The sequence below is a fragment of the Globicephala melas genome, chromosome 20 (assembly GCF_963455315.2).
Source record: "Globicephala melas chromosome 20, mGloMel1.2, whole genome shotgun sequence".
Lineage (NCBI taxonomy): Eukaryota > Metazoa > Chordata > Mammalia > Artiodactyla > Delphinidae > Globicephala > Globicephala melas.
Genome location: NC_083333.1, coordinates 15,297,901 through 15,325,643, shown reverse-complemented (window position 1 = coordinate 15,325,643; position 27,743 = coordinate 15,297,901). Strand labels below are relative to the sequence as shown.

At 46.1% G+C, this 27,743-nt stretch overlaps 1 long non-coding RNA gene across 2 annotated transcripts in view; it reads right to left on the bottom strand.

Moving 5' to 3' along the window:
* The window catches only part of LOC132594282 (uncharacterized), a 195,803-nt gene that overhangs the window by 143,597 nt on the left and 24,463 nt on the right, over nucleotides 1–27,743 (bottom strand). Inside the window, exon 3 of one of the 2 annotated variants that reach the window (XR_009560467.1) lies at nucleotides 27,589–27,681. The exons of the other annotated variant lie outside the window; for it this stretch is intronic. This is a non-coding gene — a long non-coding RNA (uncharacterized lncRNA). The remainder of the gene's footprint in view (nucleotides 1–27,588; nucleotides 27,682–27,743) is intronic. 2 annotated transcript variants of the gene reach the window in all.

The window sequence follows — 27,743 nt, the reverse complement described above, 5'->3', positions numbered from 1 at the left end:
AAAAAAAGTGTAACTATTGGAAAGAGTAAAAATCACCATGATTAGAAGATTACATAAGTGTTTTTCTAAAAATTTAAAAGCAACAACTAAAAACTGATTCTATGGGACTTCGCTGGTGGCGCAGTGGTTAAGAGTCCACCTGCCAATGCAGGGGAAACGGGTTCGAGCCCTGGTCCGGGAAGATTCCACATGCCGCGGAGCAACAAAGCCTGTGAGCTACAACTACTGAGCCTGTGCTCCACAAGAGAAGCCACCACAAGGAGAAGCCCGTGAACCGCCACAAAGAGTAGCCCCTGCTCGCCGAACTGGAGAAAGCCCGCACACAGCAACAAAGACCCAACGCGGTTAAAAATAAAATAATTTAAAAAATGATTCGACTAATAAGATGATTCAATAAGTTTGTTGTTTACCAAGTAGTTTACAAAATTAAAGACCGGGCACAAAGCTGGGTACACCAAGGGTGCCGGCAGCAAGCCAGTGAGCTACCCTTTTCCCCAATCCTGACAGCCTCTGCCCCAGCCCCCGAGAGCCGGACTGAGCCAAGGCCTGTGCAGCAGCTGTTGCTTGTGTGGCTGCCTCGCCTCCCGTCTTGGTGTTCTGCCAGGAGCCCCACCCCGCCCAAGGAGTCAGTGGCTGTGGGTTGGGAAGAAGGAGCCGCCCAGCTGGTCCTCCTCCTGCCGCTGCTGATGCTTGGCCCGTGCGCAGCCCGACACCCCTGCCAGCTGGGCCTCAGGGACTCCAAGGGACAACACAACTCAGAAGTGACCCTAAGAGCAGAATTTCACAGTTTTGACTACAGACCGTGCCACCTGCTGGTCCTGGTTCTCTCGGGGCTTCGCAGCTCTTGGGCCATCTGATATTAGGTCCTGTCTGTCTACTGCAGGAACTGCTGTACTAGCTGAGGCACATGGTGCCCTGAAAGCCTGGAGAGACCCTCAGAAAGACACGGCTTTCTGCATGTGTTACTATGGTGACCCAAGTCCAGATCACCCCCAGACTGGACATCTTGCACTCCATGTGGCTGACAGGGTCTTGGTGCTCCAGCTGGGTGTCAGGCCTGAGTCTCTGAGGTGGGAGAGCTGAGTTCAGGACACAGGACCACCAGACACCTCCAGGCCCCACGTTAATATCAATCAGCAAAAGCTCTCCCAGAGATCTCCATCTCAATGCTAAGACCCAGCTCCTCTCAACGGCCAGCAAGCTCCAGTGCTGGACACCCCATATGCCAAACAAGTAGCAAGACAGGAACACAAGCCCACCCATCAGCAGAGAGGCTGCCTAAAGTCACACTAAGTTCACAGACACCCCCAAACACCACACCGGATGTGGACCTGCCCACCAGAAAGACAAGATCCAGCCACATCCACCAGAACACAGATACCAGTCCCCTCCACAAGCCACTGAACCAACCTGACCCACTGGGGAAAGACACCAAAAACAACAGGATTTACGAACCTGCAGCCTGCAAAAAGGAGACCCCAAACACCATAAGTTAAACAAAATGAGAAGATACAGAAATACACAGCAGATGAAGGAACAAGGTAAAAACCCACCAGACCAAACAAATGAAGAGGAAATAGGCAGTCTAGCTGAAAAAGAATTCAGAGTAATGACAGTAAAGATGATCTAAAATCTTGGAAATAAAATGGAGAAAATACAAGAAACGTTTAACAAGGACCTAGAAGAACTAAAGAGCAAACAAACAATGATGAACAACACAATAAATGAAATTAAAAGTACTCTAGATGGGATCAATAGCAGAATAACTGAGGCAGAAGAACGGATAAGTGACCTGGAAGATAAAATAGTGGAAATAACTACTGCAGAGCAGAATAAAGAAAAAAGAATGAAAAGAACTGAGGACAGTCTCAGAGAGCTCTGGGACAACATAAAACGCACCAACATTCGAATTATAGGGGTTCCAGAAGAAGAAGAGAAAAAGAAAGGGACTGAGAAAATATTTGAAGAGATTATAGTTGAAAACTTCCCTAATATGGGAAAGGAAATAGTTAATCAAGTCCAGAAGCACAGAGAGCCCCATACAGGATAAATCCAAGGAGAAATACGACAAGACACATATTAATCAAACTGTCAAAAATTAAATACAAAGAAAGCATATTAAAAGCAGCAAGGGAAAAACAACAAATAACACACAAGGGAATCCCCATAAGGTTAACAGCTCATCTTTCAGCAGAAACCCTACAAGCCAGAAGGGAGTGGCAGGACATATTGAAAGTGATGAAAGGGAAAAATTCTACAACCAAGATTACTCTACCCAGCAAGGATCTCATTCACCTTCGATGAAGAAATTAAAACCTTTACAGACAAGCAAAAGCTAAGAGCATTCAGCACCACCAAACCAGCTTTACAACAAATGCTAAAGGAACGTCTCTAGGCAGGAAACACAAGAGAAGGAAAAGACCTACAAAACAAACCCAAAACAATTATGAAAATGGTAATAGGAACATACATATAACTACCTTAAATGGATTAAATGCTCCAACCAAAAGACACAGACTTGCTCAATGGATAAAAACAAGACCCGTATATGTGCTGTCTACAAGAGACCCACTTCAGCCCTAGCGACACATACAGACTGAAAGTCAGGGGATGGAAAAAAATATTCCATGCAAATGGAAACCAAAAGAAAGCTGGAGTAGCAATTCTCATATCAGACAGACAAAATAGACTTTAAAGACTATTAGAAGAGACAAAGAAGGACACTACATAATGATCAAGGGATCGATCCAAGAAGAAGATATAACAATTGTAAATATTTATGCACCCAACGTAGGAGCACCTCAATACATAAGGCAAATGCTAACAGCCATAAAAGGGGAAATCGACAGTAACACAATAATAGTAGGGGACTTTAACACCCCATTTTCACTAATGGGCAGATCATCCAAAGTGAAAATAAATAAGGTAACACAAGCTTTAAATGATACGTTAAACAACATGGACTTAATTGATATTTATAGGACATTCTATCCAAAAACAACAGAATACACTTTCTTCTCAAGTGGTCATGAAACATACTCCAGGATAGATCATATCCTGGGTCACAAATCAAGCCTTGGTAAATTTAAGAAAACTGAAATCGTATCAAGTATCTTTTCCGACTACAATGCTATGAGACTGATAGCAATTACAGAAAAAAATTGTAAAAAATACAAACATGTGGAGGCTAAACAATACACTACTAAATAACCAAGAGATCACTGAAATCAGAGGAAATCAAAAAACACCTAGAAACAAGTGACAATGAAATCACAATGACCCAAAACCTATGGGATGCAGCAAAAGCACTTCTAAGCGGGAAGTTTATAGCAATACAATCCTACCTTAAACAAGAAACATCTCAAACAACCTAACCTTACACCTAAAGCAATTAGAGAAACAACAACAACAACAAAAAAAACCCAAAGTTAGCAGAAGGAAAGAAATCATAAAGTTCAGATCAGAAATAAATGAAAAAGAAATGAAGAAAACAATAGCAAAGATCAATAAAATTAAAAGCTGGTTCTTTGAGATAAAAATTGATAAAACATTAGCCAGAATCATCAAGAAAAAGAGGGAGAGGACTCAAATCAGTAAAATTAGAAATGAAAAACAAGAAGTTACGATGGACACCGCAGAAATACAAAGGATCATGAGAGATTACTACAAGCAACTATATGCCAATAAAATGGACAACCTGGAAGAAATGGACAAATTCTTAGAAAAGCACAACCTTCTGAGACTGAACCAGGAAGAAATAGAAAACAGACCAATCACAAGCACTGAAATTGAAACTGTGATTAAAATTCTTCCACCAAGGCTTCCCTGGTGGCGCACTGGTTTAGAGTCTGCCTGCTGATGCAGGGGACATGGGTTTGTGCCCCGGTCCGGGAAGATCCCACATGCTGCAGAACAGCTGGGCCCGTGAGCCACGACTGCTGAGCCTGCGTGTCCGGAGCCCGTGCTCTGCAACGGGAGAGGCCACAACGGTGAGAGGCCTGTGTACTGCAAAAAAAAAAAAATTCTTCCACCAAACAAAAGCCCAGGACCAGATGGCTTCACAGGAGAATTCTATCAAACATTTAGAAGAGCTAACACCTATGCTTCTCAAACTCTTCCAAAATATAGCAGAGGGAGAAACACTCCCAAACTCATTCCATGAGGCCACCATCACTCTGATACCAAGACCAGACAAAGACGTCACAGAAAAAAACTACAGGTCAATATCACTGATGAACACAGATGCAAAAACCCTCAACAAAATACTAACAAACAATCCAGCACCACATTAAAAGGATCATACACCATGATCAAGTGGGGTTTATCCCCGGAATGCAAGGATTCTTCAATATATGCAAATCAATCAATGTGATAAACCATGTTAACAGAAGGAGAAAAACCATATCATCTCAATAGATGCAGAAAAAGCTTTTGACAAAATTCAACACCCATTTATGATAAAAACTCCCCAGAAAGTAGGCTCAGAGGAAACCTACCTCAACATAATAAAAGTCATATATGTCAAAACCACAGCCAACATCATTCTCAATGGTGAAAAACTGAAACCATTTCCTCTAAGATCAGGAAGAGAAAAGGTTGCCCACTCTCATCACTATTATTCAACATAGTTTTGGAAGTTTTAGCCACAGCAATCAAAGAAAAAGAAATAAAAAGAATCCAAATCAGAAAAGTAGTAAAACTGTCACTGTTTGCAGATGACATGATACTATACATAGAGAATCCTAAAGATGCTACCAGAAAACTACTAAAGCTAATCAATGGATCTGGTAAAGTAGCAGGACACAAAAGTAATGCACAGAAATCTCTTGCATCCCTATACACTAATTATGAAAAATCTGAGAGAAATTAAGGAAACACTCCCATTTACCACTGTAACAAAAAGAATAAAATATGTAGGAATAAACCTACCTAAGGAGACAAAATACCTGTATGCAGAAAACTATAAGACACTGATGAAAGAAATTAAAGATACAAACAGATGGAGAGATATACCATGTTCTTGGATTGGAAAAATCAACATTGTGAAAATGACTATACTACCCAAAGCAATCTACAGATTCAATGCAATCCCTGTCAAACTAGTTCTCTCTCTCTAGTTCTCAAGTTCTCTTTTTTCAGAGAACTAGAATAAAAAATTGCACAATTTGTATGGATACACAAAAGACCCCGAATAGCCAAAGCAATCTTGAGAAAGAACAATGGAGCTGGAGGAATCAGGCTCCCCGACTTCAGACTATACTACAAAGCTACAGTAATCAAGACAGTATGGTACTGGCACAAGAACAGAAATATAGATCAATGGAACAGGACAGAAAGCCCAGAGATAAACCCATGCACATATGGTCACCTTATCTTTGATAAAGGAGGCAAGGATATACAATGGAGAAAAGACAGCCTCTTCAATAAGTGCTGCTGGGAAAACTGGACTGTTACATGTAAAAGAATGAAATTAGAACACTCCCTAACACCGTATACAAAAATAAACTCAAAATGGAATAAAGACCTAAATGTAAAGTCAGACACTATAAAACTCTTAGAGGAAAACATAGGAAGAACACTCTATGACATAAACCACAGCAAGATCCTTTTTGACCCACCTCCTGGAGAAATGGAAATAAAAAATAAACAAATGGGACCTAATGAGACTTAAAAGCTTTTGCACAGTAAAGGAATCATAAACAAGACGAAAAGACAATCCTCAGAATGGGAGAAAATATTTGCAGACGAAGCAATTGAAAAAGGATTAATCTCCAAAATATACAAGCAGCTCATGCAGCTCAATAAAAAAACAAACAAACAACCTAACCCAAAAATGGGCAGAAGACCTAAATAGACATTTCTCCAAAGGAGATACACAGCTTGCCAACAAACACATGAAAGGATGCTTAACATCACTAAATTAGAAAAATGCAAATCAAAATTACAATGAGGTATCACCTCACACTGGTCAGAATGGCCATCATCAGAAAATCTACCAACAATAAATGCTGGAGAGGGTGGAGAAAAGGGAACATTCTTGCATTGTTGGTGGGAATGTAAATTGATACAGCCACTATGGAGAACAGTGTGGAGGTTCCTTAGAAAACTATAAATAGAACTACCATACGACCCAGCAATCCCACTACTGGGCATATACCCCAACAAAACCATAATTCAAAGAGAGACATGTACCACAATGTTCACTGCAGCACTATTTACAATAGCCAGGACATGGAAGCAACCTAAGTGTCCATCAACAGATGAATGGGTAAAGAAGATGTGGCACATATATACAATGGAATATTACTCAGCCATAAAGAGAAACGAAATTGAGTCATCTGTAGTGAGGTGGATGGACCCAGAGTCTGTCATACAGAGTGAAGTAAGTCAGAAAGAGTAAAACAAATACCGTATGCTAACACATATATATGGAATCTAAAAAAAAAAGTGGTTCTGATGAACCTACCGGCAGGACAGGAATAAAGATGCAGATGTAGAGAATGGACTTGAGGATGGGGGAAGGGTAAGCTGGGCCGAAGTGAGAGAGTGGCATGGGCATATATACACTACCAAATGTAAAACAGATAGCTAGTGGGAAGCAGCCACATAGCACAGGGAGATCAGCTCGGTGCTTTGTGACCACCTAGAGGGGTGGGATAGGGAGGGTGGGAGGGAGATACAAGTGGGAGGGGATATGGGGATATATGTACACATATAGCTGATTCACTTTGTTATACAGCAGCAACTAACACAACACTGTAAAGCACTTATACTCCAATAAAGATGTTAAAAAAAATTAAAGACTGAAAAACATGAAAAGATCATATAAAACGCAGAAAACAGTAAACATAAAAAAGTATCACCATTACTTATGAAGTGCTTATTAAAATAATGATATAGTAGTTGTTATTCAGAAAATTAGCAAAAAAGTAATTTACCAGTTATCATCAAGTATAAAGGGAAAGTAGCCTCCTCAGAGATTGGTGATGCAAAGTTAAATCTATGCAACTTATAGGCCATTTGGCAACACGGTTATGTGTTTTAGAATTTTTGCGTACATTTTCATCCAGCAACCCTACTGCCAGGAATTTATCTTAAGGAACTAATCATGATGGTGTGCAAATATACAACACAATGACTGTCGTTATGGTACCGTGGCACTCCTAATGACAGGCAATTACTGGAAACAACCTAAGTGCTCAACAATAGGGCATTCATTAAATAATTTAGGCTTTATCTATATGATGGAATATTTATCCATTAAGATACTATGGTAGAAAAAAATTTTATAATAAAGTATGTAAAACTGACTTTAAAGATATTTTTAAGTGATGCCATTCTATATATATACATGCATATATATATATATATACACACATATATGCACACACACACACTCTGGAATTGTTAACAGTATTAAAAATCTGGATGGTTGAATCATGGGTGGCTTAATTTTTAACTTCTGTGTTTTCTAAAAATTCTAAATTATTAAGTAACATTTTATTTTTTTTTAAAAAAAGCTATCTTTAATACTCTTCCCTGAAGTCTGTGTCATAGTTGCATTTTTTAACTGGGATTGCAGATGCGAGAGAATTTTGAATATAGGATAAGGGTCTAGTTCACCCCTAATTTGGAAGATTTTACACACGTTGGAATCTTTTATCTGCAGAGCCATGAAGAGATAAAGGATCAAAGGTTAACAGCGTGAAAATATATGTCTCTGTGCAGATTTGAACTCAGGCTTATGAGAAGCACAAAATATATGCCTGCAGATAAGAGGTTATCAGAGTCAGGAAAAAAAAAAAAGAACTTTTATAACTTAGATTTTTTCTGTTTATTGGTTGAATAAGTAAGCTGCTGGATGAGGTCCCCGAGTACGGACATTTCCTATACTTTGGTAGCAGATGGAAACATCCTCAGAGCTCGGCTGACTCCAGGCCCGGGAAAGACACTCATTTCTCTGCCTTTTTCCATGTTCTATACTCACCCTGCCCTGGTGTCACGCTCATTTCTTCTGGAAGCCACACAAATTAGATTATCTTGTGCACAGAGCTGCTGGGCATATAGGACGAGTAGGGTATTTACAGCCCATTTGTTTGGACTAGCTCGTCTGAATTACAAAGATCTGTCAGGAGGAGCATTTGTGCCTTTCCCTTTCCTCATGAGAGTCTGCACATGTGTCATTCGAGGACGTGGACTTTCTTTATGCAGTGCAGCCTCTGCCCATCGCTTGCATACCTGGAGCCCAGCAGCGAGCCTCATCAGTCAACTTGTCTCAGCCAGGGCTGGAGAAGGATGTGGGGATATCGTTTCTGAAAGCCAAAGAACCACTGGGAATAGACTTCACAAAGCAGAGAGTACACTCATGGGACGGCATCTTTTCACCTTCGTATGTTTCCTCTGGGCCTGCATCTGTGTTAACAGGATGCTTCCCCGCGAAGGCAGTCAGCTTATCCACCTTGTGAACAGACATAGAAGATGACCCCACGTGGGCCATCAGGAACCAAAGCCATTGGTGCTGGAGGGAAAACTCAGACCTGGTTTGGGCTTCCTGTCAGGAGCCCAGAATCTGGGGTCTAAAATCTGTTACACTACCTCATGACTCCGCAGACAGCTGGAACGTGGTAAACACATGTCAACAAGCCTGCGGGTCCTAGAGGTCGAGAAGGGAACAAATGATCTTTCCTGTACTAAACTCTTGTCATCCCGTGCCAGCTTAACATAACTTTAATCTACTTTTGTGTTTTCCCACAAGAAGTCTTGTGAAGAGTGAATTCACGTGGGCATCGCACAGACCCATCTGACCCACAGGCGACTTTGTATGTGTTCTGCACAAAGTGGAGGGAAGGGACCTTTCTGAGCCGGGCGTTAGCCTACTGGACTCCATCAGTGTCTGAGTCGGAGCCAAACACACCTCCCAGCACTTGGCTTCTGCCCCGTTCAAGCCTGTTCCCCAGGAGTGTAGACAAGACACAAGTGGCGAGGCCCTGGATCCAACAACGGCCCTTTTCCACCAACGTCAAACACGTTTCCCAGCTGACCTGCCAAGAATGTGGACCCTGCTTCAAGATACACAACCTGAGCCGGCACCCGGCAGCCAAAAGAGGGAATCTCCACGCAGCCCGAGTTCTGGTGTATTCCCTGTGGATGGACAGCGTGTATACAGGCTGGCGAGGATCCCAGCCCTCGAGCTACAAGTTCAGAATTACTTGAGAAGTAGATCAAAGAGATAAAGCAACGCCTCCCTCCCAGTACGCCGTTGTTTTCTGTGGAGATCTGTAAAGTGCAAATCCAGAGGGAGAGTCTCAGCTCAGTCTCTTGATGAGCTGCGTGACCAGGACAGGTCCCTTGGCGACCATACATCCACAGTGAAGAGCTCAGACACCACCCGGCTACGCAAACCCGCCCAGATTCAGCACAGCCAAACTTCTGACTATCTGAATGGCGTCTAGGTCTGCCTGGTCCAAAGAGGGGGGTGTGGCACGGGAAGAGCGCTCCCCCAGAGGAAAGAAATGTGGATTCAAAGCCCCAGTGTCATCACTGATTTTCTGCATGCCTGGAAAATTTGTCTTGCCTTGCTTCACCTCTGTTTTTACAGCCTTAAAATGAGGGGAAGGGGAGACAGCTTGGAGCCAGAGGTCCCATGCAGACCTTAGAGTCTGATTTCTCCTGCCCCAAATATCCAAAAAAAAATCCCTAGTGAGGCAAAAGGGCACTAGTTCTCAAGCTGGCGGGAAGCCCTTTTGTGGACGGCATGACCAGGTCTTGTGTGATGGTCGGCAGAAAATAGAGGGTGTGGGTGGACAGCGTATTCTGCTCTGTCCCCCAAGCGCTGTGCTCCTTCTCGCTCTCCAACTAGAATGTGTGCCAAAAAGAGCTTCTAAGAGAAGGAAGGATAAACTCAGTCTTAAGCGCTCTGCTCTGAGGACCCCAGGATCTGCCCCGGGGTCCAGCGAAGTCTCTAGCTCACTGTTTAAAGATATAAATTTTACTAATTCTCATTTCTGGGCTTTCATGTGTTCAGAGTGCCCTACCATTTCCTTCATAAATTCAACATAAATAGCATGACTACTCGAGAAAAGAAAATGCACATCTGTATTAATCAGAAAAAAGGTATCAAATATACAAGAGAAAATGTTAGACAAAACACTGTCTAGTAAATTTCAAGATCACAATGAAATGGCTCATTTTACTTTAATTACCAGATATTATGACATTAGAAAATATAGAAGACCTCAATAGACGCGTAATCAAGGACATCTTTGAAAAAGTTTCTTAAAACTTTATCTCCAAAAAGGTTAAGCCCAGAGAGTTTTATGAGTGGATTATTTTAGAACTTCAATAGAAAAAATGAAAAAGAATTGTCTAAGCATTCCAGAGACTGGAGGTAGAAATTACAAATCACTTAGTGATTTAATTCCAAAGAAGAGAGAAGAGAAAGGGGAAAACAGCAATTCTGCAGTGAAGGGACCTGGCAAACACACCTTAACCTAGTGATAAAGGTTTACTTCCCCTGTGATGCCATACGATGTGATGAGAAGGGCACTTCTATGGTTGTCTTAAAAAAAAAAAAAAAGAAAAAGAAAAAAGGAAGAAACATAAACTCACTCAAATCATGAGGAAACCATCAGACAAAAATTCTAGGGCTTCCCTGGTGGCGCAGTGGTTGAGAGTCCGCCTGCCGATGCAGGGGACACAGGTTCGTGCCCCGGTCTGGGAAGATCCCACATGCCGCGGAGCGGCTGGGCCCGTGAGCCAGGGCCGCTGGGCCTGCGCGTCCGGAGCCTGTGCTCCGCAACGGGAGAGGACACAACAGTGAGACGCCCGCGTAACGCAAAAAAAAAAAAAAAAAAAAAAATTCTACAGGACACTCAGCCAGTACTCTCCCAAACTGTCAAGGTTGTTAAGAACAAGGAATAACAAACCAAAGTTATCACAGACCAAAGGAGCCCAACAACAAAATAGAAAGAGAACATTAATAGAAAAAGAATTGAAATCCAAAGCAAGTCTGGAGTTTAGTGAATAGTTAATAGTAATGGTTTCTTAGTTTTGACCACTTTACCACGGTAACACAAGAAACTGGGTGAGGGGCACACAGGAACTCTCTATACTGTCTTTACAACTGTTGTGCAAACCTACAGTTATTCCTAAATTAAAAGTGTAAATAAAAAGTTAAAGGGGAAAATGTTTATGATTATATGGGCAGATGGGGGAGATTTAAAGCAAAAGAAACTTTGTTTTTTCTTTACAGGCTGTGGCTTAGCTGGTCACGAGATCGGAGGTGTGACTCTGCTCTGAGAAACTGTGATGCATGACTTGAAAGGTAGCAAACAGAGACGGAGGTGTGATGCTGCAGACACCTCCCAAGGGGTAAGAAGAAGAAAGCAGTATTGGGGTTCCCCTATTAAAGAACGAAAACTTGGAACTTCCCTGGTGGCACAGTGGTTAAGAATCCACCTGCCAAGGCAGGGGACACAGGTTCAAGCCCTGGTCTGGGAAGATCCCACATACCGCGGAGCAACAAAGGCCATGCACCACAAATACTGAGCCCGCGCTCTAGCGCCTGCGAACCACAACTACTGAGCCTGCGCTCTAGACCGGTGAGTCACAACTACTTGAGCCCATGTGCCACAACTACTGAAGCCCACATACCTAGAGCCCATGCTCTGCAACAAGAGAAGCCACCGCAATGAGAAGCTCACGCACAGCAACTAAGAGTAGCCCCTGCTCACCGCAACTAGAGAAAGCCTGTGGGCAGAAACACAGACCCAATGCAGCCAAAAATAAATAAATGAATAAATTTTTTTAAAAAATTAGGGGGAGCCTTCTGAGGGATAGAGGTCACACTTGCCTTTAAAAAAAAGAATGAAAACTTAGGGAAATGGGACCAAAATCAGGCTCCAATTTAGGAACCCAACACCTAACCACCTCTAAAGAGGGTTTTCTTTTTCTTTCTCTGTAAATTTTCATCAAGACAAATCCCAAACAAGTTTGTTCTACAAAAGAGCAGGATTTCTGGCACTCCCCTCTCAAAACTGACGTCTTACTTGGCCCCAGATTAAGGACTGCAGCCCTCTTACCCCTCTGCTGACCCCAAAAGCACCCCCATACGATTCCCTAGATAGAGTCGTTGAGCCCGCTGTTCCCATGTACACACCTGATAGCAGATGCCCTCTTTCATGGGATCCACTTCATCCTCTACGCCAGCCATCCGATCCCTTTAATTAGAGCCAACTCATTTTTCACCACGAACTTCAGGCACCAAGATTTACCCGGTTGCTCGATTCCTGCCTGAAACCCACATTTTTGACTCAACATAGATATTCAGCCATCAGAAAAGCTGAAAAAGGCTTGGAAATAAGCAAAAGAGTTTTGTGAGTGTCTTTTCAATTGAACACTAAGTACACCCTTCTGGGTTACTGCTTTCTACAAGGATCTGGTCACTGAGCTATTTTACCACGCTGCAAGTTGAGGAAAATGGATAGTAATGCAGATGATTCTTGAACCTAGAAATACAGATGAATTTTGTCTGCTAAAGGCACACTTGATTATTTCCCTGTAGATAACTGACCAGTTTTGTATTAGAAAATTTATTTTAGTATTCCTAATTGCTTGTGTATAATGTTTTTTGAATGCTCCTTTGAACTGTTTTTTTCCCCCCTCTTACTGGTTACTTCACTAATTAGTGACTTAAATAAAATCGTTAGTACCTACTCATTTTATGTTTCTGTGTTAGTTGCATATTTTTCCCTTTTTAAAAAATGTTTTCTTTCAACACAGCTTATTATCCTCAGACCAGTGATCAGAAGCAGTACGTAACCCGGGTATTTGAAGAGCCCCTACCTTACTATAAACGGCTCAGCTCTACAGTTTGGGGAAATTATATACACTGAAGTGCCAGTTTAAGCAGAGATTCTCACACCCAAGAAGCATGAAAAACTCTCAACCATCAAACGGCCACGTAAATTTGAATAACAAGCACCTCAAAAGTAACAAGGGTGGGCCAAAACCCAGAGAGAACCTCGTCAGCACTCTGCGCTGAGCGAGGCCTTTGGAATCATCAGAAGGCCCTGAGGTCATGGTCGGGGAGATGAGGGAAGGGGACCTCAGTTCTGCCTGAGATGGAATTTCTTGCCACAGAGAAAGGAGGCCCATTGTCGACTGTAATTTGAATCAGGCGAACCGGTATTCGTCTGCTCCACTGGCCCCTGGGAAGAAAATGGAAAAGACCTGTGCTATTGGTGAATTCAAAGATTCTGAATGGGCTCCACATTGAAGCGTTGGGATCTTTTCAGCCTGACTTTATGTTGGAAGCCCAACTTAACCTTGCTCTGTCCTTCTGACCATGTAGATGTAACTCTGGATCTTCTTTCCATCATCCAGTTTTTCTGAAGGGGTAAGGATAGAATCTGTACACGGCCTCGCAGGTGTAGATTTGTTTTATTAACAGAATCCTTCACAATCCTTTGCCAGAAAGGTCCCAGCCATGAATAGTACCCATCCCTTCCCTCCAGACCTGCAAGCTGTTTCCCTACCTCTCATAAAACAATCCCCTACTGACTCGCAACATTTCAAAGATTATTTGAACATCAAATTCCATATTCAACAGTACTTGAGATGCAATTTACATTCAAATGCAAAAAGCTTAAGCACCAATTAGACCTTTTTATTGTTTTGAGAAAATGCTCATAACTGTTAGGCAACATCCCTTGAGGACCTTTGCCTTTCCCCCAGTTGTTTGTTTAAGGGAGGTTACAAGGGGTTTTCATTAGAAGCTGGGAAGCCTCGCCCTGGCTGGGATGTAACCATCCCACACGGCCCCCTAGGTCACTTCTCAAACTGAAAGTTGAAACCCAGCACTGCACCAGTAATAGCAGGATGAAGAGGACAGACATTTTTCTATGTAGTGTTCCCTTTAATCTCTGGGCAGCATCCAGACTTTGAAGTGGCTGTCACATGCCCTGGGGACTTCGTCATACTCTTTGGCCACTTCACTTAACGAGAAGGCGGGTAGAGTAGTGAAGATCAGATTCTGTGGCATGGAGTTAATAGGCCTGTGATACTTACCTAACCTGGGATCCTGAACCTCTCTGGGCCTCAGCTCCCTCATCTGTTAAATGGGGCTAGTACCAACCTCGTCAGACGTTCTCAGAGAATCGAGTTAATATACGTAAAGCTCTAATCAGTGCCTGACACACACTTAACTCTTTAAGACTTAAAAACTCACACGAACTGCCGTATTGCATAACACCTCTAAGTTTTCCATTTGAGTTAATATTCTCTTACTAGAGACAGGTCAACTCATCGAGGAGACGTCATCTCATAGACTTCGTCTCTAAGACACAGAAACCACTTCCTGGTTGAGAGAAAAATCCGTCGTGTAGCTATGACGTTACCCGAGTGAGGTTTATACTTTCCAATCAGTTATTTTCATCAGAAATTCGGTAAGTTCTGTTAGCACAGCTTATTACAAGACAGCAAACTGGAGCCCCAGACTGACTCAGATACTGCAAGTGGTCAATTACACTCCTGAAGAATTTTTTGAAGATTTTCTTTTTTATTTTTCCATGACTGCAAGTCTTTTGACAGTTTTCCTTGATTCTTTAGTCAATGTTATTCCCACATCTGGCAAAAGACTCTTCCGCCATCATCACGTTCATGTTTCAAGAACTCGGGTGTCTGCCTGGTCCCAGGCAGGCCAGTTCTGAGCCCCTTGCTACACGCAAAGCTGTCTCGCCATCAGCTGCTCCACCCTCTCCCGGGTCATCTCTCACTCCTCTCCAGCCAACTTCTGCGCTCACACCTGTCTCCAGGGGGCTCTCTGGGAGGTCTTTAGTCCCCAGCCTGTCCCCTTCCTCTCTACCGATCATCTTGTCCTCCACCTTTAACCCAAGCCAAAACACAGCTCTCCCAGCAAGGGCTGTGGGCTGGAGGAGGTAAGGATGCTAAAAAAAAAAAAAAAAAAAAGCCCTCATTTTTTTTTTCCCTCTTCTCACAACACTCCTGACAGCAAATACATGGGAGAATTCCCCACACCAACCCATTCTCCAACTCTCCAGACACCAGCTGGTCATCCTACAACTCAACTCTGATACAAACCCCCCAGGATTAGCACAGACCCCACAGGTTAAGGGCTTGGTCCCCCAAGCCTGCCTCCACTTCAGATGCGAGTTCCAAGTCCCAGGTTGCTATCTGTACTTATAACCAGCTCACTGTAGAACAGGGGTTCCATGACCCCCTCTTTAGGTTTGAAGATTCATTAGAATGGCTCAGAGAACTCAGGGAAACACTTGGGTTTATACGGATGAACAGTCAGATGAAAAGGTACATGGAGTGAGGTCTGGAAAGGTCCCAAGTGCAGGGGCTTCTGTCCACGCGGAGCTGGGGTGCAGCACACGGCTATGTGCACTGACCCAGGAGCTCTCTGGACCCCGTAGTTTGGGACTTTCTCAGGAGGCTTCATCACATGGGTGTGATCAATTATTGACTCTATCTCCAGCCCCTCTTCCCCACCTACCCGCCTAAGGATGGGGGCTGGGGCATAAAGTTCCATGCTTCTAATCATGACTTGGTCTTTCTGATGACCAGTCGCCACCCTGGAGCCATCCAGGAACCCACCAGAAGTTTCCTCACTAGAAGTTCCCAGGGAATTCCAAGGGATTTAGGTGCTCTGTGTCAGGAACCAGGGTCAAAGACCCAATATTAGGGACTTACCTAGTGACGCAGTGGTTAAGAATCCGCCTGCCAATGCAGGGGACACGGGTTCGAGCCCTGGTCCGGGAACATCCCACATGCCGCGGAGCAACTAAGCCCGTGCACCACAACTACTGAGCCCACGCACCTAGAGCCTGTGCTCCACAAGAGAAGCCACCGCAATGAGAAGCCCACACACCGCAACGAACAGTAGCCCCCGCTCGCCGCAACTAGAGAAAGCCGGTGTGCAACAATGAAGACCCAACACAGCCAAAAAAAAAAAAAAGACCAAATATTAGGACAAAAGCTGCTCCCAATCACCTTATAAGTCGGGAAATTACAAGGGTGTTAGGAGCTCTGTACCAGGCCTGGGGGCAGAAACCAATTACATATCTCTTGCTGTGTCACAGATAGCCAGCCCACAGGCCTGGCTTCGGTGTACGTGGTGAAAGAGCGAAGCAGTGAGATCCAGGCCACGCAGCGAGGGTCAGCATCCTGAGAGGTGGAACTGAGGGGAAGACAGACTGCTTCAGCCCTGACCTGGGAAGCACCAAGGTTACGTGATCACTGTCTGCCATTAAGGTGGGGACCTTTTCTCCTTTCTCCAGAAGGGTGTTCTGAGAACCAGGTGACAGTGATAGGTCCATGCATTGGGGTGAAGAGTCTACCTTACAAGAACTTTTTATCATCCAGTAAGACACCCCCAACACCCACTAACTCTTCCTTTCCTATGTGCACAAAGCACTTTGCTAGTTTTGCCATACATTGTTTTTCTTTTCATTTGGCTACGATTTCATTGAAGAAAGGCTGCATCTTTTAATTTGGCTGTAACAGTGAAAACAATCCCTTTTGCTACAATTGATAATGTGGTTACGGCAGCTTTAAAAAAAAATAGATGTTAATTTTTCTCACTTAGTAAGAAGTCTAGAGGTAGGTGATCTGTTGGAGTTACTTGAATATACCCTTGGAGACCTGGCTTCTTTTTTTTTTTTAAATCACCCTTAGCATGTTGGCCTTTGTCTTCATGCTGTGACCACAGGGTCACAAAATGGCTGCTGTGCTTCCACGAATCATAACCTGATCTTCTTGCTGAAACTTCTAGAAAATCTTTTGCTCTCCTGATTTAAAAAAAAAAAAAGACCTTTTGACCTGGAACACTGTTATGATTCTTGTATCTCTATGGCCACAACTCTGGGTCAGGGCCATTCCTACACCAACTGCGAGTGAAGGGGAATGAGGTGATTGTGACTAGTTTTGAGACCCAGGACAAGGCTCTTCGGCCATGACTCAGAACAAGGTTTTGCCAAACAATAACTCTGCACTTTACCTCTAGGGACAAGAGCCTGCCCTTTCCGAGATCAAAGCATCTCCACAGCTATGTATCCACTGCAACAGCTAACATTTGTTAAAGTACTTACTAAATGTCAGACACTGTTCTTCAGCGGTTCCGTGAATTCTCATTTAATCCTCACAACAACCCTATGCTATTAATCCAATTTTACAGAAGAACTGGAGGTGCAGAGAAATCACGTAACTTTCAGCCACACAGCTGGTGGGCAGCAGAGCTAAGAACAGGATCCAGGCAGACCGACCACAGGAGGCCAGGTCTCAAGCTTCTGTGTCCCACCGCTGCTCCCCTCTCCCCTGTGCCACGGGCATGAGGTGCGGGCAGTAAAGCTGGTTGAATGAGTAACTGAATCAATGAATGCCTTTTCCCAGAAGCAGCTCTAACCTGCTAGGGGCTTCCCGTGCTGTCTGAAATCACTGTTCTCATCCATCTTCTTAACAGGGTCAGAGTGTCATTACATGGACAGGATTTATGTCAGTTCATTGTGCTCGGAGGGGGACAGCAACAACAAATCTGATTTTCTTGCTGGGCTTCCTACACAACAGAAACTAAGTAAAAGAAGTCTGGAGAGACCTGAGCTTTATCAGCAGACTGAAATAAAACAACTGGACGTACATGGGAGTCTTGGGCCAAGAAATGAACAAAATGCAAAGCACGTGCAGACTCCGGCTGAATCCTTGAAGATTCTAGTAGCACGTCCTGGGCCCCGTTGGAAGAGAAGCGGGGAGGGGGCACGAGGTCCTCACAGATCAGAGAACTGAGTGGTAGACAGTGTCCCAGCATGGGGCGACCTGGAAATCTATGGATGTAAGATGCCGGACTTCCAGAGGACAACTGAGCAGTTCTGCCAAACATCTCAATATTTTGTCTACCGGCTGCAAACAACTAGACGGTGGATAAGTGATTGAACTGCCCTGGTTTCGTATCGAGGTCTGGCACTGCTCCAGGTGTAGCTACGGTCCTAAGAACTCCCAGAAAGGATGCAGACTCTGCCTCTCAGTGGAGACCCAGGACAGGTCTAAGCAGCCATAATTCAGTCTGAGAGATATTTTCAACATGAATTTCTTCTTCTGTAGGGTTGCCAGATTTAGCAAACGTAAATGCAGGACGTGCAGTTCCATTTGAATTTTAGATAAGCGGTAAATGCTCAGCATAAGTATATCCCAAAACATGTATTTGGGACATACTTATACCAAACATTTATTCACGGATGATCTGAAATGCAAGTTGAACTGGGCATCCCGTACTTTATCTGGTGGCCCTCAACTTTGGGGCACACAGCCCTGTCATGTTTCTGTCACTGTGCTCTACCCCGGCTGTAAAGATGGGACAGACACTCTCCTTGTGTTCTCAGACAAATACAAGAGAAGAGCACTTTGGCAGACACGGGACCAGGACCTCTGTCCCAGCCCTGCCATTGACTATTTGTCTGAGCTCCAACCAATGGTCAAGTGGAGGCTGACATCCTGAAAGCACCTGATTCTTCCATCACGTTCCTCTGACAAGTGAGGAGCCTGGAAGGTCAACTGAGGGCTCAGGGTCCAGCCATTTTGCATGGCGATGATGTAACTTGCCCTTATTTTCTCCGGACACAGAAGTCCAGGTGCACACAGCTAAGACGAACTCACTTCCACTGCAGTGGAAATGATATTCTACATGAAGAAGGTGAAGGCAGTTAGGGGAGGAGGCCAGTTCCCCTCTGAGCGCCTTGGAGCCTCGCAGGCAGCCTGGCCCTGGGCAGGGGGGAAGCGGCCCTTCCCCAGCTGAGCCAGGAAGGAGCCTAGCCCAGAGCCAGACCACACAGCAGACCCCCCGCCTGCCAAAGCTGGGAGGACCCGCAGGGTCTCCATCACCTCCTCCCCAGCTCAAGCCCATGCTTCTGCAGGTTTTCCCTTCTCTTCCTGGCTGCTTGAAGCTGCTAGAACAGAGTTAGGGACACTCTCTCACGGGCTCCTCAGTTGCCAGGAACACCTAGTATTCCGAGAGCACCTGGAGTGGGTGCCACGCAGATGTTGATTGTCACAATGGTTCTGATGCAGTTGAGGTTGGCCAGGTCCCTCTCTCCATGTCCAACACGTGCAAGGCAGCGGGTTAGCAAGTGGCAAAGCCACAGCCGCCGCCCCAGCTGTGCAGGGTCTATGCCAGGCCCCCACCCACCCCCCATCTCCGCCAAGCCCCTGCAGGATGGGCTGTGCCTGGAGAACAGGACACACGCGGAAACTGACACCTACCAGGCAAGTGACCGCACGCAGCAAGAAGCCAGCCAACCCGAGCAGGAGACACAGGATGGCAGGTACCTGGAGCCTGGGGACAGGTGGCCTGGGGGCCGCGGTTGGGTCGCTTTCACATTCACACCAAGTGAGAACCGGCCCTGAGGAATGGTTAGAATTCCACCAACTCCGGGCAACTGCTTTTCTAAAAATAATTTTAACGTCGCACAGTCCAAATGGAGACAGGAAAGCACTCAATTATTCAAGTCCCACAATTTTTGTCAGAAAAGGAGGATGGAGTGAAGCATCATTCCCCCTGGGAAGCAGAATGCAAAATCCAGCCACACGACCCATTTGTGTGTTAAACGAAGACGGGCCCTGGCATCGCCCCCCCTCCCATCCTCCTGTTAACAGTGCATCCCCTCGTGTAGGGAAGGGGCCGCCGGGGTCACCCGCAGAGCCGAGAAGTGATACGGAGGTGCCACGAGCCGGGCCGGAGAGGAGCCCAGGGTGAAGCGGGGGGAGCCAGCTAGTCTGGGGGTCAGACGGGAAAATCCTGTCGCCTTTTCATTCGCCAAGGGCAGAAGCCAGTCTCCGGGTTTGAAAGTCACAGTTACAGAGGGTATTGTTCATTTCCATTTCGTCAAGACAGAAAAGTCTGTTACTTTCTCGTTCACAACCTGCTGGAGAGGGGAAGCGTCCTGTCTCCCGGGAAGGAGAGGAAGCAGCCCTCGCAGAGCACGTGCTGAGTGACAGCTGAGGGAGGCACCCACGCCTACATCAGATTGTCTCCTCCTATCATCCTGAAGGTCAAGGGTAAGGGCTGAAGCAGGACACCACCTGACCTGCAGCCCACGTTCCTCTTGAGAGAGGCAGGCTGGAGGACGCTGCTGCACGTCCCACCCAGACCGTGAGCCCAGCAGAGCCTGGAGACAGGAGGAAAGTGTGGGGCAATGCACCACCTGTAGCACCAACTTGTAGACGCGGGTGTGTTCCTGGGGGTGTGAGCAGGGTGCCTGCTTTCCACGTTAGAAGATCACTGCCGTGAAAGCAGGCAGCCTCCCGCCAGCGGCCTGCACCCTAAAGATACTCTCTCTACATCCCCTTTTTTTTTCTTTCTCCAGCTTAGTTTTCTGCTCTCAGTTTAACACTCCAGCCACGGTGGCCTGGTTTTCTGTTCCTGAAATACACCCAACAAGTCGCCTGGCGACAACGGGACTTCCAGTTCCCTTGACGTCAAACCCTCTGCCCCAGATAGTTCATGATGGCTACCCCTCATCCTTTATGTATCGGCTCCACCGCTGCCTCCTTGGTGAGCCTTCCAGAAGCTTCTACATTAAGTTCACAAAACCCCCTCAGTGTCTCCATCACATCCCCCCACTTTCAGCCACAGCATGTTTCACTCTGAAATTCCTCGGGTTGTTTTTATTGCTTATGTACCGTCTGTCCCCACTGCTCAACTAGGAGAAAACCTCGTCTGGAGCAGGGGACTGGCTTGTCTTTTCTGTCACTGTATCCTCAGCCTTGGAACAGTGCAGGACACAGAGATGGTGCTGGATATTCACTCATCGATCAACATTAAATTCACAACTGAATTCAAATACCCAGCTCCAAAAAAGAGGAAGATGGAGGGAGGAAAGAGAAAGTGATTCATTTGTACTGAGATGAGCCTGTGAAAAGAATTTTTTTTAAGTCTCTCAGGTGATTCTCCTCGCGGCCAGCGCTGAGAACCCTCCTCTTGAGATACCTGGAGCTGACTTAAGTCTCTCTTTGGAGGAAGGACTGTGGGACAGTCTGACCCACTGTGGCAGGAAGAGATCGAGCCTATTGTATTCCTCGCATTCCTATGCCCTCAGCCATCAACATAAACACCCAAGTGACAGAGGAGTTAAATCATCTAGCTGTCATCTTGGAAAGCAGAGCACAAGGTTTTCAAGGTTGTCAGACATCTTAACATTAAGTTGAAAAATGCAAGTCATGAGTTTTAAGACCAAAGGAAAGGAAGAAAGGAAACTAGCAAGAGACCATCACACAAAGCAAAAAGCAGCTCATAAGGACAAGCTATTCAAATCTGTGAAAAGAAATCAAGGAAATAAAACCTAAAAATGGTAACTACACAATGAATCACCTCAATCTATCAGCCAAATCAACTGCGCGTCACTTGCTCACTAAGAAACAAATCAGTCAAAATTCAGGGATGTAAGAGGAATTGCTGGATGAAAAGCCAGAGTGGGGGATCTTTCTTGGCGTTGCTTCTGCGTAAGAAACACTGTTTACTTATACAGTATGTTAAGTGTTGACCGCCACCACCTAACTGTATATTACGGGTCAATAAAAACGACAAAGATTTCTTAAAAAAGCACAGCCTTTCACCACCACAACATGAGGACAGGACAGGTAAGCAGTGACTGGGATTACAGGAGCCGGATCTGTTTGGAGCATGAAAGGCTATCCGGGAAGATGGGGCCGGGACTGGAATTAAGATAAAGGACGAGGCATCTTAACAAGTAACAGCAATCACAGGGTCAGCAAGGAAACCGGCCCCATGGACCTGCGAGTCGATTCCCACAGTGGCACAAGTCCAGGTGGAAGGTAAGACGAGGGTGCAGTCGTGAAGGGAGAACTGCATTTCCCTCACACAGCTGCTTGAAACTGTACGCCAAAAATCCACATTTGTGCTACATCCCGAATATGCCAATGAATTCTTCCTCCCTACCTGCTCCAATCCTGGCAAACATGACCTGTCGCTCTAGGCTCTGAAGACCCAGGTGAGGTGTAAGGGCTCTTTTCTGTTTCATACGGAGTAGAAGCACAGAAACCATGAAAAGGATAGAGGACCACTGTGCCCAGAATGCCGGTTTTGCAGTACATCTGCATCCTGCCCCAGACACCACTCTCCAGGGCTCAGTCTGACCAAAATCTGTGTCACCCTCCATTTACCTGATCTATACTCCCACAGGCTGTCAGATGTGGAAAATCCCATTAAAACGTTACCCGGGTTGGGTCTGTCTTCTTGTCAGCGATCATGTGTCTACTCCTACAGTTACTGCTGCCATAGGAGAAGCATTTAAAGGTGTACAAAGGAAAGAGAAAAGGTGGGAAATTTCAGTGAGTTTTCAGAACGTCAGAGACACCACATGAGGTAAATCCGGTATTGGTCTGGATAAGTGAAGTTATGCTGAGGTAACAAGTTAATCTCTAGAGTCGGTGGTGCAGCCCCACGAAGACTTCTTTTGTCTCCATGCTACACGTACAGAGCAGGTTGATGGCAGCCTTCGCTCCAAATACAGGCATGCGGGTCAACGGAGGTGCCACCGTCTTGTGAACTGAGGTCTCGATACCTGGCTTTCAGAGCCACCAGGTGAGGGGAAGAGTGAGCACGGAGACCTCGTGCCCACTCACCTGTTTCAGCCTGGAAGTGACACACATCACCTTCACTTCAGCCCATTGGCCAGAATCAGTCACATGATCTCAACCCAACTGCAGGGAGCTGGGAGCACGGGCCTCCCCCTGTACCCAACAAGAGACAGAAAGCATGGCACTGTCTGTGCCACACCATCAGGCTGCCGTGAGATGGCAGAGACGAGTCTAGAACTGCTCTTGAAAGCATACATCATGATTAGTCAAATCCATTGCACCTGCCCTCACTAATCAAGGTTGTTTTAAGACTCCCGTGTCCTCCAAGCAGCTCCTAGCTGAAACGAGATGTTTGCTTGGGTTATCTTTCAGGAACGTGAGGCAGCTGTGTCTAGTTCAAGCTGAGCAGGTTAAGACGGGATAGGCCACCCACCCTCCTCAGTGACCTTTCGGCATCTGAGGGCCGGGAGCTCCACCCCCAGAACGTGGAGAGGCCGGCAGCCTAGTCACACCTGCGCCGGGCAACAGTTACAGCACCTTTTTCCAATCACTGCACCCCGTGCCTCACGCCCCTCAAGAGCCCAGATTCCACTCCTGGGGCTTTAAGCGAGTGACCAGGACTCCCTCTGTGGTGATGGTTCCTGCAGGTCAGACGCATCCTGCATTTCCTTATCTCTGGTTAGGATAAGGCCACGTGGAAAGACCTGCATCCCCTTTAGCCTCGGAGCACCCATCTCTCCCCGCCGTTGCTCTAGATGGCTATCAGCATCTCCCCAACTACTGACGCTGGGTTCTGTACTAGGAATGAGAGCACACAGAGGGTTCTGAGCAGGATCCTTATTGCCCCATGGTGGAAATGCCCACACCCGCCAGGGGACTTTCTTGTAAATGGGCGTATGTTTTTAAAATGGCAGGAGATCACACAAATGAAATAGGATTAGTGAAAGACCTTCCCAGAACACACATCGCTGAACTGGGAGTAAAAGTCACAACTGCAACTCACTCCCCCATCCCTCCAGATAACACCCGTCACGGATCCTGGGGAATGCGTTGTTACGTGGAAAGGAGTGAGTGGATGAAACCCGAAGTTATAAAAACGCCGCAGTGGTGACAAGGGCCAAGGTGTCCAAATGGACTCCTCCTAGGACCTGAATTTGAAGTACGACCAGGACTGCTCCCGTAACGACGGTGAGGATATGAGGCCAAAGGCATTCCCTTCTCTCAAGTCACACAAGACCCCAGGAATGCCAGAACCAGGAGGAAAGAGGGTAGGATAGGAAGGCCACCTGATGGAGGTTAACACTGAGTAATTACAGTGCCCAGACCCCGGCATCAGCACACTGACCGCCACCGAAACGCTTAGAGCAAACCAGCCATTAGAACAGTTTATTTGGGGGGTCCACCTACCTCTTTGTGTGATTCCCCTCGTTTTCCTCCGGGTTTCTCTTTCCCACTTTCTAGTCTCCTTGTGCTCTGTGACCAATTTGGGTGAGACCTCCCTCCAAATGGCCTTTGTTCTCCGCGCAGCACTCAGGTTCTCAGGGCAGATGTCCATCCGATCATTTGGTGGAAGTAACGTCACCAGCAGTGAGCTGCATCTTGAAAAAGCAGCTGCTTAATACGAATAAATGTAAGGAGTAGGAGAGCACGCGGCAGCTGTGCTCGGACCAAAAGCACGGCCGCTCCCGCCGCCTGCCCTGGTCAGGGCCGCGTGCCGGTGGACTCTTTGAAACAGGACCAACCTCAACTGGTCTTGCCTCCTTAAATAGCGTGTTGCTTAATCAAACCTTGAGTTATTTTACAAGGACGGCACCACATCTCCGCAAGACGAGAAACCGCGTCTCCAGGACGACGCCGAAGCAAGTACCTTCACTCTCGTTCACTCAGAATAAAAGCGACGCCACAACAGCCTTTTACAAAGAGAAGTCCTTCAATGAGGAAAATCTACCTTCCAGCAGCACAAGTAGCTTCTATGGACTGATTCCAGACCAGCCCATCAGCTTCTGAATCAGGGCAAACCGAATGCTGCGACCCAGGTTCGCAGCAAACACGGTTCACGCGCAAAGCAAAGAAACAAAGCCAACCTCGAAGGCCGCGCCGCGGAGTATTTATGGGATGTGGAATAAGGGGGCAGGGCTGTGGGAGGCATGGGGCAAGGTGATTGGCTAAAGGTGAAAAAAAATCCTCGCTCTGCGCAGGCGTAACAAGCTACGTACGTGCGGGCCGCTGCGGGACACTTGCGCATGCCCGGTTGAAGGGTCAGTGGTCCTATCCAGTCTTAACCGGCTCAGCTCCAATTAGACCCAGCTGACACCATGTTCCTAGGAGCGGTCTTATTGTTAAGGCTACGTGCCCTCTGCGGTCATGTGAGTTTTAAAACAACCTTGATTAGTGACGGCAGGTGAAACGGACTTAACCCATGGTTTCACTTCCAAGCTTGAAATTTCCCCTAACCCCTCGGGAGCCGGTACCACAGCCTTGACTCCCGTGCATCTCGGGCTGCGGGCCCTTGCTGGGTAACAGCCTCAGGATTGCACCTTGGTTCTGCCTCCCCCTCCTTCCCTGTTTGTCCTCTCACTCTCATCCTTCACCCTTAGACTAACTACTCACACAGACACCCGTCTCAGGCTCTGCCCTCAGGGGAACGCAGGCTGAGATGACTAGGAAGGAGATAACCTGGCTGTCCTTTGGCTGGGCACCCTCTGCATTCCCCGCACTGCTCTGCACCCGTCACCCCTAGGCATCCAGTCCAGGGCAGCCTCCAACACCCAGCCTTTCCCCTTCACAAGCCCCGCGCCTTGCTTCCCGTTCCATTTATCTTGCCTCTCTTGCTCCATTTCTGTAGTGTTTTGTTTTGCTTTCCCTGCATCAATCCATCCTAACTTCTCTCTTTGTATTAGTTTCCTCTGGCTGCTGTAACAAATTATTACACACTTAGTGACTTAAAACAACCAAAATGTATTACCTTACATATATTTGGAGGTCAGAAGTCCAGAATGGGTTTTCCTGAGCCAAGAGAAGGGTCGGGGGTCATGCTGTCTCCAGCAGCTCTAAGGGAGAATCTATTTCCTTTCCCTTTCCAGGTTTTGGGAGACTCCTGAATCCTCAGCTTATGCCCCTTCCATCACTCCAACCTCTGTTTTCATCATCACATCTCCTTTTCTGACCCTCCTGCCTCCCTCTGCCATCTTTTAAGGACCCTTGAGATTATACCAGGTTCATCCAAGTAACCCAGGACAAACTCCTCATCTGAGACTCCTTAATCACGTCTGCAGAATCTCTTCAGCCATTGGAAATAATCACACATCCCTGGGATTAGAACTTGAACATCTTGGGGGTCATTAACTCCCTCCCACACTCTTTAAACTTAGAGCATTGTTTTAGTAAAAAGAAATCCTATTTCTCCTAAACCTTCCTCTTTGCCCATCTCAGCATCATAAACCCCACTTCCCCAGCTTGGAGGCCACCTCCTTTTTAAGAGTGATTCACAGCCACTATGTTAAAAATGCAGAGCAAACGTGTCAAGTCACCTTAGGCCTTCCTGTTACTGTGCAAGAACTTTTTTTCCGAATTTAGGACGTATTTACATTTTAACATATAAACGTCCAGGCAATTCAGATTCACACTTTTAGGGAGTGGATTCTTGGGGTTATTCCATCCCAGAAAAATAACAAAATATTATTTTCTTACATAATTCTGGGACTTGGAATTTTAAAAACTCCATTGTTTTCTCCTACTGTTGCAACAACTCTCAAGGTCAAAAGATTTCACCTCAGGTCTCCTGTTTTCTTCTTTTGTTGCAATGGAGTCGGAACACAGCCCCCACCTTGTGCATAAATATCTTTCATACATGTGGAAATTATTCCCAGGATCACAGAATTTAGGGCTGAAAGCAGCTGCATGGATGCTAGAGTTTATCTGCTTCATTTCCCAGAGAAGCAAACAAAGGCCCAGAAAGAGATAAGTTCTTCCAATCCAGCTACTGTGGGAGTGGCCTGCTTTTCTAGTCCTCTCCTCCGGGAGAAATACTCCCAATTCTTTCCATATTTCTCTCACTGTTCTCGCCTTCATCCATCACTGTTTTCTAGGTTTCCTTGACCTTCTTGCAAAGGTCAAGCCTTCCACATGGTATAACAACACCAGTAGAGGCGTGGCCATCAGAGCATCACCCCCTGCCCTGCACACAGCTGTGGAGAGTCTTCCATTAAGACCACATTCCCTGGCAGGCCTGCGAGCAGGGGAAGCTGTGAGGTGAACGTATCTTTCCTCCTCTCCCAGCTCACACTGTCTAAGGGCAAGTCAGGAAGCATTTCTTTCTTTTGTGCATATACCCCTCTGTGGTAAACTGCAAAAGCCGAAACGTTGGTCCACGGAAGGGAGCAGGACACTGGGACTGTGTTACCTGAGGCCAGGAAGGCCGCAAGGGGATTAGGCGGGTCCACAGGTCACAACGCAAGAAATTGCCATGTACATATTCGATGCTGGCAGTCTGCTACAAAGACACGTGGGAAATTCCCTCATCAGTGCGAAATGGCTGTTGCTTAGTTCCAAGCCTCCACGGTGGGTTTGTGGCACAGGTTTCCCTGCCTATCCAATCAAAGGTGGGTTCCCATCCCCTGGTTTCCACCCATCATGTGACCCTGATGCGTGCAACCGCATTTGTCTGTTTAGGTTTACCATCTCTTCCTCCCTACTCTCACTCTCCCCAGAAGATTCCCTGCATTCTCTCATTTTTGTTTTTCATTTTTGCCCATATCAGGTTCATCCTCAAATGTGCTTCTCTCCTAATGGGAAAGCGGTGCTAGCAGCAGAAATGGGGGCCTTGTGTTTCCTCATTCACATCCACACACAGAGAGCCACGTCCCACAAAAGGACTGATTTTCACACCCCCGAGCCCTTGGTACCAATCCCCGTGGACAGAGGAAGGCTGGGGGCTGATTGGCTGATGCAAGGGAGATGCGGTTTCCGGGACTGGCTTACTCTATGCAGGGCTAACCCTGGAGCTCCAAACAAAATGCAGGGCAGACACACCATGCAGGTGGGAGGCTTCCCAGAGGAACATCTGGCTGCCATCTGAAAGGAAGAGGAAGAGAAATGGATGCCGAGTGCACAACCAATGAACATCCACAGCAACC